The following is a 16,152-nucleotide window of genomic DNA, read 5'->3' on the forward strand; positions in this document are numbered from 1 at the left end:
CTTGCAATCGCTGCTTGAATATGTGGCGCTCGAAGATTTTGTTGGTGTCCACCTCACAGTGGCTGTCAAACTTGTCCAGGATGGTCTGAAACTTTGTCTTGTCCTGGTCTTCGGCGAAGTGAAAGGGGTTAAATATTTCCAAGGCGTGATTGATGCACATTCACCCCCTGTTAAAAAAGAGTCCGGCGGGGGTGGTAGCATGAAACTACAAAACATAGCAACATGGTATAATGAATTAGTTATGGAGGTACCGTAATACCTCCGTACAGTGTTTAGTAACTATTTACAATTCTGAAAGCTATGTACATTTGATGGTTTATATTTACAGATTACAATTAAAATGAAGCAATCAGTCGATCGGGGGCCCTGGTCGTCCTCTGCGATCATCGGAGTTTCGGTGGTGACTCCGGTGGAGGCTCGGGCGTCTGTGACTCCGGGAGCATGGCTTCGATCTTCATGGCAGCTTCGGCACCCCTAGACGGCGCTGGTGGGGAAAACGGTTGACCTGGGAAGGGAGCGCCTGCGGGGAGCGTCGGTGGGTGGGGGGGCCTAGACGGGGCCGGCGGAAGGAACGATCCTCCTGTAAGGTGCTGCGGTGGTGGGGAGGGTGGGACTGGCGGCTGGAATGTGCATGGGGTTCTGGCGGGTACCAGGTCCCGTAGGGAGACCGTACCTTTCCAGCCGTCGGGGTACGCCACGTGTGATGCTGAGGATACACCCTGTCTCACTCTGTAGATGTTGCTCTGTGGAAAGAGGCCTCATCTCTTTTATACTGAGATACTCCCCCTGAGTGTCCTGACTGCTCATTGGTCGTGTCCTATTCTACCTGTTCATTAGCTGCATGTTTGCATAACATGACAGCTGTAACTGTATCTTTCTGTTTTAAAACATAATTCAAGGCAGTACACTAGCCAATGAAATTAATGATTGATAACTGACATTGTACATGACGCATGGTCGTGACTTTATAAAGGACTATTCAAACAGGTTTCCATAAGTTTAGCAAAGTAAGTTTTGTTACACTCACACTGATCTGGATCAAATAAGAAAGAGTTTTTTTTCCTAACTCTTTAATTGGATGTGGGCATCACTGGTAAGGCCAGCATTTGTTGCTCATCCCTCATTGCCCTTGAACTGAATGGTTTGTTGGGCCATTTCAGAGTACTGCTAAGAATCAACCATATTGCTGTATGTCTAGATTTACATGTGGACCAGACCAGGTAAGGTTGGCAGATTTCCTTCCCTAAAGGACCAGAAGGAATTTTATGACAATCAGTGATAATTGCATGGTCACTACAAGTTCTATATTCCAGATTTTCATCAATTGAATTAAAATTCCACCAGCTGCCTTGGTGGGATTTGAGCCCATGTCCCCAGAACATTAGCCTGGGTACCTGGTGTCCAGTGACATTATTACTCCATCACCATCTCTCAAAATCATGCACACACACACTTGGAGGGCCCACATACACACAAATAGAGATTACAGAGTGAGGAAGGATAGCTTGACCAAATTAGAGTTTGTAAGTAAAAGGCATATATGGTCAGTGGTTTGGTGACTCTGCTGGTGAGACAGTCCTTCAGTGGTCCTGAAGTTTGATTTAAAGTTACGGCCAGCCAATTTGGTTGTTCATCTGATGATCGAGGTGTTAGAACATAGAACATAGAACAATACAGCGCAGTACAGGCCCTTCGGCCCACGATGTTGCACCGAAACAAAAGCCATCTAACCTACACTATGCCATTATCATCCATATGTTTATCCAATAAACTTTTAAATGCCCTCAATGTTGGCGAGTTCACTACTGTAGCAGGTAGGGCATTCCACGGCCTCACTACTCTTTGCGTAACGAACCTACCTCTGACCTCTGTCCTATATCTATTACCCCTCAGTTTAAAGTTATGTCCCCTCGTGCCAGCCATATCCATCCGCAGGAGAAGGCTCTCACTGTCCACCCTATCCAACCCACTGATCATTTTGTATGCCTCTATTAAGTCTCCTCTTAACCTTCTTCTCTCCAACGAAAACAACCTCAAGTCCATCAGCCTTTCCTCATAAGATTTTCCCTCCATACCAGGCAACATCCTGGTAAATCTCCTCTGCACCCGCTCCAAAGCCTCCACGTCCTTCCTATAATGCGGTGACCAGAACTGTACGCAATACTCCAAATGCGGCCGTACCAGAGTTCTGTACAGCTGCAACATGACCTCCCGACTCCGGAACTCAATCCCTCTACCAATAAAGGCCAACACTCCATAGGCCTTCTTCACAAACCTATCAACCTGGGTGGCAACTTTCAGGGATCTATGTACATGGACACCTAGATCCCTCTGCTCATCCACACTTTCAAGAACTTTACCATTAGCCAAATATTCCGCATTCCTGTTATTCCTTCCAAAGTGAATCACCTCACACTTCTCTACATTAAACTCCATTTGCCACCTCTCAGCCCAGCTCTGCAGCTTATCTATATCCCTCTGTAACCTGCTACATCCTTCCACACTATCGACAACACCACCAACTTTAGTATCGTCTGCAAATTTACTCACCCACCCTTCTGCGCCTTCCTCTAGGTCATTGATAAAAATGACAAACAGCAACGGCCCCAGAACAGATCCTTGTGGTACTCCACTTGTGACTGTACTCCATTCTGAACATTTCCCATCAACCACCACCCTCTGTCTTCTTTCAGCTAGCCAATTTCTGATCCACATCTCTAAATCACCCTCAATCCCCAGCCTCCGTATTTTTTGCAATAGCCTACCGTGGGGAACCTTATCAAACGCTTTGCTGAAATCCATAAACACCACATCAACTGCTCTACCCTCGTCTACCTGTTCAGTCACCTTCTCAAAGAACTCAATAAGGTTTGTGAGGCATGACCTACCCTTCACAAAGCCATGCTGACTATCCCTGATCATATTATTCCTATCTAGATGATTATAAATCTTGTCTCTTATAATCCCCTCCAAGACTTTACCCACTACAGACGTGAGGCTCACCGGTCTATAGTTGCCGGGGTTGTCTCTGCTCCCCTTTTTGAACAAAGGGACCACATTTGCTGTCCTCCAGTCCTCTGGCACTATTCCTGTAGCCAATGATGACATAAAAATCAAAGCCAAAGGTCCAGCAATCCTTCCCTGGCCTCCCAGAGAATCCTAGGATAAATCCCATCAGGTCCCGGGGACTTATGTATTTTCAGCCTGTCCAGAATTGCCAACACCTCTTCCCTACGTACCTCAATGCCATCTATTCTATTAGCCTGGGGCTCAGCATTCTCCTCAACAACATTATCTTTTTCCTGAGTGAATACTGACGAAAAATATTCATTTAGTATCTCGCCTATCTCTTCAGACTCCACACACAATTTCCCATCCCTGTCCTTGACTGGTCCTACTCTTTCCCTAGTCATTCGCTTATTCCTGACATACCTATAGAAAGCTTTTGGGTTTTCCTTGATCCTTCCTGCCAAATACTTCTCATGTCCCCTCCTTGCTCGTCTTAGCTCTCTCTTTAGATCCTTCCTCGCTACCTTGTAACTATCAATCGCCCCAACCGACACTTCACACTTCATCTTCACATAGGCCTCCTTCTTCCTCTTAACAAGAGATTCCACTTCCTTGGTAAACCACGGTTCCCTCGCTCGACGCCTTCCTCCCTGCCTGACCGGTACATACTTATCAAGAACACGCAGTAGCTGATCCTTGATCATGCCCCACTTATCCAGTGTGCCCAACACTTGCAGCCTACTTCTCCACCTTATCCCCCCCAAGTCACGTCTAATGGCATCATAATTGCCCTTCCCCCAGCTATAACTCTTGCCCTGCGGTGTATACTTATCCCTTTCCATCATTAACGTAAACGTCACCGAATTGTGGTCACTGTCCCCAAAGTGCTCTCCTACCTCCAAATCCAACACCTGGCCTGGTTCATTACCCAAATCCAAATCCAACGTGGCCTCGCCTCTTGTTGGCCTGTCAACATATTGTTTCAGGAAACCCTCCTGCACACACTGTACAAAAAATGACCCATCTATTGTACTCGAACTATATCTTTTCCAGTCAATATTTGGAAAGTTAAAGTCTCCCATAATAACTACCCTGTTACTTTCGCTCATATCCAGAATCATCTTCGCCATCCTTTCCTCTACATCCCTCGAACTATTAGGAGGCCTATAAAAAACTCCCAACAGGGTGACCTCTCCTTTCCTGTTTCTAACTTCAGCCCATACTACCTCGGAAGAAGAGTCCCCATCTAGCATCCTCTCTGCCACTGTAATACTGCTCTTGACTAGCAGTGCCACACCTCCCCCTCTTTTGCCTCCTTCTCTGAGCTTACTAAAACAGCTAAACCCCGGAACCTGCAACATCCATTCCTGTCCCTGCTCTATCCATGTCTCCGAAATGGCCACAACATCGAAGTCCCAGGTACCAACCCATGCTGCCAGTTCCCCTACCTTGTTTCGTATACTCCTGGCATTGAAGTAGACACACTTCAAACCACCTACCTGAACACTGGCCCCCTCCTGCGACGTCAAATCTGTGCTCCTGACCTCTATACTCTCATTCTCCCTTACCCTAAAACTACAATCCAGGTTCCCATGCCCCTGCTGCATTAGTTTAAACCCCCCCAAAGAGCACTAACAAATCTCCCCCCCAGGATATTTGTGCCCCTCAGGTTCAGATGTAGACCATCCTGTCTGTAGAGGTCCCACCTTCCCCAGAAAGAGCCCCAGTTATCCAAAAATCTGAATCCCTCCCGCCTGCACCATCCCTGTAGCCACGTGTTTAAATGCTCTCTCTCCCTATTCCTCATCTCACTATCACGTGGCACGGGCAACAACCCAGAGATAACAACTCTGTTTGTTCTAGTTCTGAGCTTCCATCCTAGCTCCCTGAAAGCCTGCCTGACATCCTTGTCCCCTTTCCTACGTATGTCGTTAGTGCCAATGTGGACCACGACTTGGGGCTGCTCCCCCTCCCCCCTAAGGACCCGGAAAACACGATCCGAGACATCACGTACCCTTGCACCTGGGAGGCAACATACCAAACGCGAGTCTCTCACGCTCCCACAAAATCTCCTATCTGTGCCCCTGACTATAGAGTCCCCAATTACTAATGCTCTGCTCCTCTCCCCCCTTCCCTTCTGAGCAACAGGGACAGACTCCGTGCCAGAGGCCCGTACCTCATGGCTTACCCCTGGTAAGTCCCCCCCCCCCACAAGTATCCAAAGCGGTATACTTGTTTCTCAGGGGAACGACCGCAGGGGATCCCTGCACTGACTGTTTTTTCCCAGTCCCTCTTACAGTTACCCACCTATCTCCAATCTTTGGTGTAACTAATTCCCTGAAGCTGCTATCTATGACCTCAGAGCTCCAGTTCCCTAACTCGGTCTTGGAGGACCTGGAGATGGCAGCACTTCCTGCAGGTAAAATCAGCAGGGACACCAACTGCATCCCTCACCTCAAACATCCTGCAGGAGGAACATTGCACTCCCTTCCCTGCCATTCCTCTAACTTTCTACCAAGATCTGGCTAACAACTAAATTAAATTTTTATCAAAAATAATAATAATATAATAAAATATCGTACTTACCTCAGACCAATGGGTTTTATTATTAGGTTAGAGGAGGAGGGTGGGTGGGAGACACTACACGTGTAGTGTCTCGGGTTTCCTCTCCACCAGAATTTATTGGTGAGGGTCTTCCCAGACGTCCGCGGGTCGACTTCCTGTTCCCGCCTAAAAAACTAATTTAAAAAAAAAGAAAAATTCTCAGCTCCTGCTGAAATTGACTAACCAGCCAGCTCCACTCCCGCCGAAATCGACTGGCCTGCCCCTGCAAAGACAAGTGCTTTTAAAGGTTGACTTACCTCCCAGCAACCTCCTTCCGCAATGCTCCCGCTGAAACTGACTCACCAGCTGTTCTCACGCCGAAATCGACTGGCCTGCCCCTGCAAAGACAAGTGCTTTTAAAGGTTGACTTACCTCCCAGCAACCTCCTTCCGCAATGCTCCCGCTGAAACTGACTCACCAGCTGTTCTCACGCCGAAATCGACTGGCCTGCCCCTGCAAAGACAAGTGCTTTTAAAGGTTGACTTACCTCCCAGCAACCTCCTTCCGCAATGCTCCCGCTGAAACTGACTCACCAGCTGTTCTCACGCCGAATTTATGTTTTAAATTGCCACCGTTTGCAGTAGTTGTGCCTCTGGCTGGTCTCGATCAGCCAACCGAGCTCTAAACTTACCACGAAGGCTGGAAACAATGCAAGGCTCAACGGCTTCAGCTGTTTGTCCTCAATTCATCAGCATCTCAGCATTAACTCTCTGCAAAACACACAAAAGCGAGTTTCCTGGCCATGTGCCTTGCTCTCTCTATTCCCGGAGGGGAAAATCCAAATAAAACTGTTGCTTGTGTATTCCAGAGGTTTGCTTGATTAGCTCCTGTCTGCAAAGTTATCTTAGCCATTGTCTCCTGGCCCAAGCTGTTATAGTTGTGGGTTGTTGTGCTGTTTCATGGTCAGTTTCCGGGATGTCATCGGCTACTTCGCCTACTTTACTTCAGTCTAGATCTTTCTACAGTTCACAGCTATCTAATGAAACTATATTGATTACTGCATTCAACCCCGCGTGCCTCAGCATTCCATTCTTTTATCCTGCAAGTACAATACACAACAGGATAAAAAGAAAATTACCGATGAAGATGGGATCAAAAAAAAAAAAGATTTTCGGAAGAGGAAAAGAAAATCGAAGCTTTTGACAATTGAAACCTTGCACCTGGCATCGGACTGGTAAGGTTGTTGGGCACAAATAAATAAGGAAAAGTCCACACCTTAAATTTAAACCAGCGCCCTGAGACGTTCGGTCTGCAGAGGTCGCCACATTCAGTAGAGTAAGACACGTAGGTAGAGTGCATTGTAAGTTGCTACAATTGGCTTATTCAAGATTATCAATTGGACCATTGTTATAAGGGAAGTTGTGAACAGATCCAGGGATAACTGAAAACTGTGGGGGAAATTTGGCACCAAAGGCCCGTTTGAAGAAGAATCTGAAAATTGGACGTCACATGCAGAAAGATTTTACAACTATATCCTAACTATCAAGATTTCAGAACATATTATGATCCCTGCTTTCGTCAGTACGAATGGCAGTAAAACTTCTAATTTACTCCGATGTCTGGTCCAGCCCGAGAAACCCGGTGTCAAAACTTATCAAGAAATGTTAAGATACAAGAGGACCATTACACACTTAAACTGTTCATAATCGCGGAGCAGTTTTGGATTCATTGAAGGAATCAGCGAGGAGGGGATAATATAGCACTGTTTGCTGTGACCCTAAAGGCCTCGTGGAGTATTATGAATTTTGTGACTATCAGGATGATACAATTAGAGACCGCTTGGTTTGTGGGTTGAGGAATGTGGCCATTCTGAAGAGATTGGTAACAGAACAGTCTTAAAACTGCCTTAGAGATAGCCGTTTTGATGGAGCTTGCTGCGGAAGATGCTGCTCAGCTTGGAGAAGGCACAAGGATGCATTAACTGGCTGCTGCCCAGAGAAAGTCCATCTCGGCATGTCATCGTTTTGCAAAATCAGGCCATTCACAGGCTGATTGTGGGAGCAAGGATAGCCAGTGCAAAAATTGTGGCAGAATTGGACACAAAGCAAGACCTCGCTGGAGTAAATCAGTTTCAAAGGAAAACATGGAACACACCTGAAGGAAGAAACAAAACAAATTCCACCAAACAAATTCACAGTGTGGAAAAAAATAATAACAACAATGGAGGTGAATAATATCAGTGCTGGGTAGTTCCAAAATTAAATGGATAACCTATAAAAATGGGGGGCAATGGGGGTGCCGTATCCCTAATTCCCGAGACCACCTCTGAACAAAAATTGAATCACTTACCACTGAAGCTAGCAGGTGTCATCCTGAGGGCCAACACTGAGGAAATAGTACCTCTAAGAGGATACATCAGAGTCAAAGTAGAGTTAATTGGGCAAACTATGGAGTTGCCATTTCATGTTGTCTGAGGAGGTTTTCCAGCTTTCTTTGGTCGTTCTTAGCTAGAAAAGATAAAGTTGAACTGGAGTGCAGTGAACAGCTTAATTGACTCTACAATGAATCTGCAGAGCATCTTGGAAAAATACAGCAATGTATTTGAGGACACACTGGGACCATGGAGTACACGTGTCACTAAACATAAAGCAAAACAGACAGCCTAAGAACACCAAGGCTAGATCAGTACCCTACACCATACATCCAGAGGTAGAATCTGAACTAATGAGACTTGCAGATATTGGAGTCCAAGAATCCATCACTGCTAGTGATTGGGCAACCCATATTGTGCCCGTAATGAAGCAAGATGGAACTATACGCACCTGCTGAGATTTCAAAATAAATATCAATCCAGTTCTATGTGCGGATCAATACCCACTAACATTGATTGAGGATTTGTTTGCCAGTCTAGCAAGAGGACATAATTTCAGCAATATAGACCTTTAGTAGGCTTCCTGCAAATGAATGTTGCAGCTGAATGTCAATACCTGTTCACCATCATAGTTCATAAAGGCCTATTCCGCTATAAGACATTATCTTCTGGAATAACATCTGCACTCACTTTACTTCAACAGTTTGCAGTGGTCTACAGGGGTACAGTGTTGCCTTGATGATATACTGATTACTGGCACCAACGAACAGCGACACTTCTGTGACTTAGAAACAGCATTGAAATGCTATCAGATGCATGGTCTTCATGTCAGTAAAGATATGTGTGACATCTTTCTGACATCAGTACACTATTTAGGCCATATAATCCATAACACGGGTTTACATAAGGCACCGAAGGAGATGTAGGCTATTAATGAGGCCCACGACCAATGGATGTAACACAGTTAAGATCATTACCTACTATGGGAAATTTGTCCTCAGTCTTGCAACCCTACTTGCATAAAACAACCATGGCAATGGACTGCAGAATGTCAAAAAGTGTATCAGTCAGCCAAAGAAGCACTGAAGAAGCATTTTGTGGCGGCACAGCAGCACAGCGGTTAGCACTGTCGCTTCACAGCGCCAGGGCCCTGGGTTCGATTCCTGGCTTGAGTCACTGTCTGTGCGGAGTCTGCACGTTCTCCCCGTGTCTGCGTGGGTTTCCTCCGGGTGCTCCAGTTTCATCCCACAAGTCCAAAAAGACATGCTTGTTCGGTGAATTGAACATTCTGAATTCTCCCTCTGTGTACCCGAACAGGCGCCGGAATGGGGAGACTCAGGGCTTTTCACAGTAACTTCATTGCAATGTTAGTGTAAGCCTATTTGTGACATTAACAAAGAGTATTATTATTATTATTATTAGAAGGCAGAAGTGTTGGTGCATTTCAAACCAAAGTCACCATTACATCTTGCCTGTGATGCCTTGCCGTACGGAGTTGGAGCAGTGATGTCACACATACTACCTTCAGGGCAAGAAAGACCAATAGCTTTTGCATCACGTACCTTAATAAGTTTTGAATCAAACTATGTTCATTTGGAGAGGGGGGCATTATTTTTGGTGTGAGAAAATTTCACCAATACCCCTAGGGTCATCACTTCACATTGTTGACAGACTGCAGACCCTTAATACAATGGAATTCCTTTGTTTGCAGCAAGCAGACGTCAACGATGTTCTTTAATATTATCTGCACATTCCAACGAGGTCAACCATCAGTGCAAGAGCCATGCCAATGCTGATGCATTGTCAAGCTTGTCTTTATCTGCTGGTCAGATACCACCCAGTAGTGAAAATATATTCTATTGTGCGCAGATAGAAAATTTTCCAGTGACTGCCGCTCAGGTCTAATGACATATCTTCATGATCCCTTGAAGGGGGAGTACTGGAAATGGGGAGGATAGTGGAAACACATTCTGAATTAAAGCCATATATTTCCAGAAAACTCGAGTTTACATGCCCGAATGGATGTCTGTTGTGGGGCGTGAGGGTAATAACTCCTCCAAACTTGCGACAAAGTATATTGGATTAATTACATGGAGTACACCCAGGTATAGTTCAAATGAAGGAACTCTCACGGAGCCATTTTAAGTAGCCAAGGATTGATGCCAGATAGAGGAAAAAGCAGGACTATGCCAGTCATGTGCGTGGGTAAGGAACTCACCACTATTGCCCCCATTGCATACATGGGAGTGACCTAAAATGACTTGACAATGTCTTTGCATTGACTTTGCTAATCCATACGAGGGGCACATGTTCATGGTTGTCGTAGATGCACACTCAAAGTGGCCTGAGGTAGTCCTGATGAAGTCAACAACCTGGAACAAAATATCAAAATGCTTCATGAGCTTTTTGCCAGAATTGAGAAACCATAACAAATCATGAGTGACAATGGTCCATAGTTCACGGCTCAGGAGTTTGAGGACTATTTAAAGATGACTGGTATTCAACACAGAAAGTCAGCACCTTACCAGCCATCCGTGGATAGTTTAGCCAAAAGGTTTGTCTAGTCCTTTAAGCATACACTGAAAGCTTCCAAAGAGCAAGGTTCATTACATCACTGCTGATACATGTCCTTAACAGCGTATCGCAATACCACACCTGCGGCTAGTCAGAGTTCCCCAGCTTTACTATTACTGAAAAGGAAGATGCAAACTACCTTTGATCTACTCTTACCAAAGGAGGCATCTGACATAGTAGAATTAATCAGCAGTCGTAGATCATGAGAAGAGAATGTACTCAAGAAGACGCTTGTTTCAACAAGGAGTGCACAAGTTGGCGCGCAGCTATACCACCAGCGCAAAGTGGGTTCCTGCAACTGTATTGGCTCACACTGGCCCAATTCCCTATGCTGTACAAGTGACGCTTCTTGCTTCTGCAAAAGAGACTGTAATTCCTTCCAAAGTAGAGGCATCCACAGAAGAACCTGAGAGTATCTCTAAGGTTAAGAACAACCAAATCCCTGAAATGCGCAGACATTGGAATAGATGCCCACTAGATCGTCTTATTAACTGCATTACAACAGTGTAATGATTTAATGCTTGTCCCTGTATATATATGTTTTCATGACTATGTAAAATTACAATAATTATTTGCTGTGTTGAACCTTAGAAGTAAAGGGGGAGGAATTTTATAAATGTGAGTTGTTGTTGTGTTGCTGCATGGTCACTTTAAGAGTCTAGTGACTTGATAGTGCGTGGTATCATCAGTTACTTTACGGCCTTTACCTCAGTCTAGATCAAGCCTTTGTACAGTTCAGAGCCATCTAATAAACCTTTGTTGACTACTGCATTTAACTCCACGTGCTTCAGCATTCCTTTACCCTGCATCAGAAACACAATACAAGCGATTACATTTAATGTCCCATCTCCAACAGATGAATATCGGGTGCTTGACTTAATGTTTTGTTAATGGCACAGGAGATAGGCTATGGGATTCTCCGTCCCGCCAACTCCTTTTTCAGGCATGGTGCGCCCCCGCCGGCAGCCGGATTCTCTGTTCCCGCAGCCTTCCCGCAGCCGGCCAATGGGGTTTCCCATTGTGGGCCGCCCCACACCGTTGGGAAACACATGAGCATGGGTGTGTTGCCAGAGGGCGGGGGATCCCGCTGACGGAGAATCCCACAGTGGATCTTTTACTTTTCCCTGGGATATATTGGGCTGGATTCTCCGTCAGTGGGATCCTTCGCTTCGCCGGCAGCATACTCACGCCGGCGGATTTCCCGACAGCGCGGGGTTGCCCACAATAGGAAACCCCATTGGTCGGTTACCAGGACGGAGGAGCATGCAGCCGATGGGGGCGGGCCGCACTCGAAAATGGGTGGGGCGGGAAAGAGAATCCCGCCTCTTCTCTGTGGTGCTGTCTTCCAAGACCCGATATCTCCATCCCAATGAAGTGGAAAGTGGAATACATTGAGAAGCCACTTTTTGGCTGCAATTTCCAATCCTCCTTTTAAGCCTGTTTGTAAAAGTCTGGTCCTATAAGTTCAAGTCCACATTTCTAGCCAGTGGATTAAATATCACCATTTGAAATAAACACACCTTTATGACAGTGTCAGAAATGTTTGTCGCCCGAGTTAAAGTCAAACATTTCTCTGAAGCTAGCTGGTCCCCAGCTGCCTTAGAAGGAATTTCCTCATCTGAATTTTTAATGACTTCATCCATATGACGAGAATGAGGTTTTGGGATTGAAGCCATTGTGGTAACACATTTATACCCACTGAACAGCCTGGGCTACTTACAGCCTTATAACTTTTAATGCTTGGCAGACTCATTGCTCCCTGTGCCTTTGGGACTCAATCCCCCTGCTGAGGGTGCAGTGCAGAGCTGGGTTTTCAAGTGCTGTAGCACCAATCATTTTAAACACATGTGGAGATATGAATGAATCAGCAGCTCAACATATGGACAATCAGAGCCAAACACTCTTCATCCTATTAATCTGTGGCACAGTGTTCTGCAACATTCCCGAGGGTGGCTATTGAGTAAGGCTCGTGATTGGATTATGGACCTCAGCACATATTAATAAGTAACCCTGTTATATATTTCCAGCCTCATTTTGGGTGAAACTACTTTTATCTGGAGTTGGTGTGTGAATTTATGTATTTCTTCAATTTCACATTGAGTGTTCTGATTTAATTGTTTTGTTTCTGTCTATCTCTCCCTCACTCTTCTTCCTTACAATGGCTGGCAGTTCTTCCCAATGCATTCCTGCCATTCTTTATTCCACCGCAAAGCTCAGAGATTAATTTGAGACCGGGTATTGTCACTCAGGAGTCTCTATTTCCCTCTGCTGTCCAAATGATTTACCAGTGGGGTTAAGTGTCAGTGAGCAATTTTCCATTGTTACTTCCTTTCTCTCCTCAATATTTCCCAGAGTTTAGTGTGTTTGGAATGTATTAGTTTATCCATAACACAGATTCTACACTCATTGAAAGGTGATTCTGGGCAAAACATTTCCTTATAGAAAGCACAAAGGAGGAAGGAAAGCCCCCAGCAGCCCCCCAGCCTGTACAGTGAACAATAATAACATGGTCATTGCAAGTCAGACAAAACTTTCTGCCCGACAGTCCCATGTTAACAACCATCCATATTAGTGAGCAGAAATCCACGGACTCACTGTGGCAGGGGCTGGGAAATTCCGTGCTGTTCAAAAGTCTACGGATTTTGGCAGGAGTGGAACATCCCACCGGCAGGAGGGACCCAGCTTCTGCGTGCATCAAATTTGCTAGGTCTCCAAATGCCCCAGAAATCTTTCTCCTCGGTAAATACAACTCTTTATGCATTAGCACGCTCTCCATGGCCATTGTCTAATTTGACCATTGTGCAGCATCCTCCAGTTGTATTGTGTATATTCTAGGAAGGAGGGGAACTAAATGGTAATCAGCCACATAGGAATAGGAGTAAACTAGGACTATCTGGAAGAAGGTGCATACAGCTAGTCTCCACAGAATACTTGGCTTCAGATGTTGTAAATGAAATTCTCATCTCCAGGTGTTGTACATGGAATGGTTTTCTGCATGTTGTCATGTGAGAGTACCTTTAAGAAATGGGTGTTTATAAATGGGTGTGTCTATAAATATCAGTAGTGAGAGTACCTTTCAGAAATGGGTGTTTATTACTGCAGTGATGTCAGAGAGTGGGTGGAGCTGGGCTGTCTGTCAGCTTTTTACTTTCGCTTTAGGCTTTTTGCTGCAGGGTGGGTTTGGTTTCATTTTTATTTTTGGAGAAGCTGCAATCACAGCTGGATGTGTGTGAATCTCTTCAAGCTTATGAGTGTCCATTTCCTGATTTCAACTTGGTAATTGTTCTCAGTAGTGAAGTTAAACCTGATGTCTTTCTGTAAAAAGATGTTTTTAAGTCTTATGGATGTTAAAAGGAAAGCTTAAAGGATTACTTAGTGTTGTAGTCTTTGGGGGTTGTATTTGAATTAGTGATTGCTAAGATTTTCACTGTATGTTTTAAAAAGGTTAACTTGAGTTCATAGAATAAATATTTGTTTTACTTTAAAAAATACTTTTCCATTTCTGCTGTACCACACCTGTAGAGTGGGCCGTGTGCTCCCCATACCACAAACTATTAAAAGTTGTGGGTCAGGTGAACTCCATGATACACTTTGGGATTCTCTAAACCCTGGCCCATAACAATGTGTTTTACATGGAATGTTTTTCTCCAGGTGTTATATATGGAATGCACATCTCCAGATGTTGTACTCGGAATGTTTGTCTCCAGAAGTTGACTATGAATTTCCCCCCACTTCCAGTTGGCCTCCTGTATATTATAGAGGTGATCCGAGAAGAGCACTACTCTCATGAAGGCCATGATGTCTGTATACTGTATGCCATGGGGCAGCATGGTGGCACAGTGGTTAGCACTGCTGCCTCACAGCGCCATGGACCCATGTTCGATTCCGACATCGGGAAACTGTCTGTGTGGAGTTTACACTTCCTCCCCGTGTCTGCGTGGGTTTCCTCCGGGTGCTCCTGTTTCCTCCCACAGTCCAAAGATGTGCAGGTTAGGTGGATTGGTCATGCTAATTTGCCCCTTAAAGTGGGGTTGCAGGAATAGGACGGGGAATTGGGCCTAGGTAGTGTGGTCGTTCAAAGTGTCGGTGCAGACTCGATGGGCTGAATGGCCTCCTTCTGCACTATAGGGATTCTATTCCATTACCTTGTGCAATCAAGTTCAACCATCCGATAGAATGCAGCTCCACACTTCTTTACATTTTACCAGAGACTTCACGGGGCAGATTTCTTCAGCAAAGTTTTCTGTTACAAAATTATAAAGAACATGCCTTCAATGTTATTGGAAGATGTGTGAAAATCTTCCCTTTGTGTGTGCTTGTGATAGTTTGGGTCATTCAAGAATTGGATCATTTATATGAAAGTATACTATTGACAACAGGAGATCTGCACATCTATATTTGACAGAAAACCATTGTGGAACATCCTCCAGTTGTATTGTGTATATTCTAGGAAGGAGGGGAACCAAATGGTAATCAAGCCCATACCATACGAATATCAATGGAGAAATATTCTCTCTGGAGGGAATTGACAAGAAAAGGTGTTTATTTTTTCTTCCTATTTTCTCACCTCTTCTTTACTCAGGTGCTCATTAGGATTTTGTGAGCATTGGCATTCTCTGTTGTATTTCTCCTAGGTTACCTTTCTTCATGTGAGAGGTGCAATGAATATCGGCATTCCTTTTGACTGAGACCTTGAAGCCTCATCTTGTCATAATAATAATAATCTTTATTGTCACAAGTAGGCTTACATTAACACTGCAATGGAGTTACTATGAAACGCCCCTAGTCGCCACATTCCGGCACCTGTTCGGGTACACAGAGGGAGAATTCAGAATGTCCAAATTACCTAACAGCACGTCTTTCGGGACTTGTGGGAGGAAACCGGAGCACCCGGAGGAAACCCACGCAGACACGGGAAGAACATGCAGACTCCGCACAGACAGGGACCCAAGCCGGGAATTGAACCTGGGACCTTCGAGCTGTGAAGCAACAGTGCTAACCACTGTGCTACCGTGCTGCCCATGCGCACATGTTCATGATCCAACTGGGCCATTGCATGGAAATCAGGAGTATACTACCCCCTATCTCCAGCGCAGAGGTGCTGAGACCAATTTTGAGAATTGCTGCACTCCAGTGAGATGAAACAACTCGCTGTCAATGGAGGATTGAACTTGGGGTCCTTTTGGGCCGCACCTTTCGCAAATGTGCCATTAGAAGAGTCCAGCCGTGAAGTGGTTAAAGTGAAAGTTGGAGCTGAGGTTATGCATCTTTGCTGAGCACATGGAATATCTGTTTACTTATTGGAGACATTATTCTCACTGACCGCAGAGTGTGGGCTGCATTTAGACTTGCACCCTCGGCTTGTCTGCTCACAATCCACAGTTACTATAAAAACAGCTCAAGGTTGTAGCTTTGCAGTGAAATCACCCTCCTGCAATGTCTGCCCCATGCGATTCAGGAAATGAATAAGGCAGAGTCTGAAGGAGCCCTCTGTGGAGGCTGCCAGCTCTCCGCTCTTAACACCCAACTCCTCAGCTGCAGGCCTACTCAAGCGTGGCTTGTTCTTCACGCCTCATTTGCTGAGTATAGCTTTATATTGTCTAATAGAGACAAGCAGGTTTGCCAGTATGTGACCAGGGACATGGAAAGCACAG

This window comes from Scyliorhinus torazame, chromosome 1, assembly GCF_047496885.1.
Source record: "Scyliorhinus torazame isolate Kashiwa2021f chromosome 1, sScyTor2.1, whole genome shotgun sequence".
Classification (NCBI taxonomy): domain Eukaryota; kingdom Metazoa; phylum Chordata; class Chondrichthyes; order Carcharhiniformes; family Scyliorhinidae; genus Scyliorhinus; species Scyliorhinus torazame.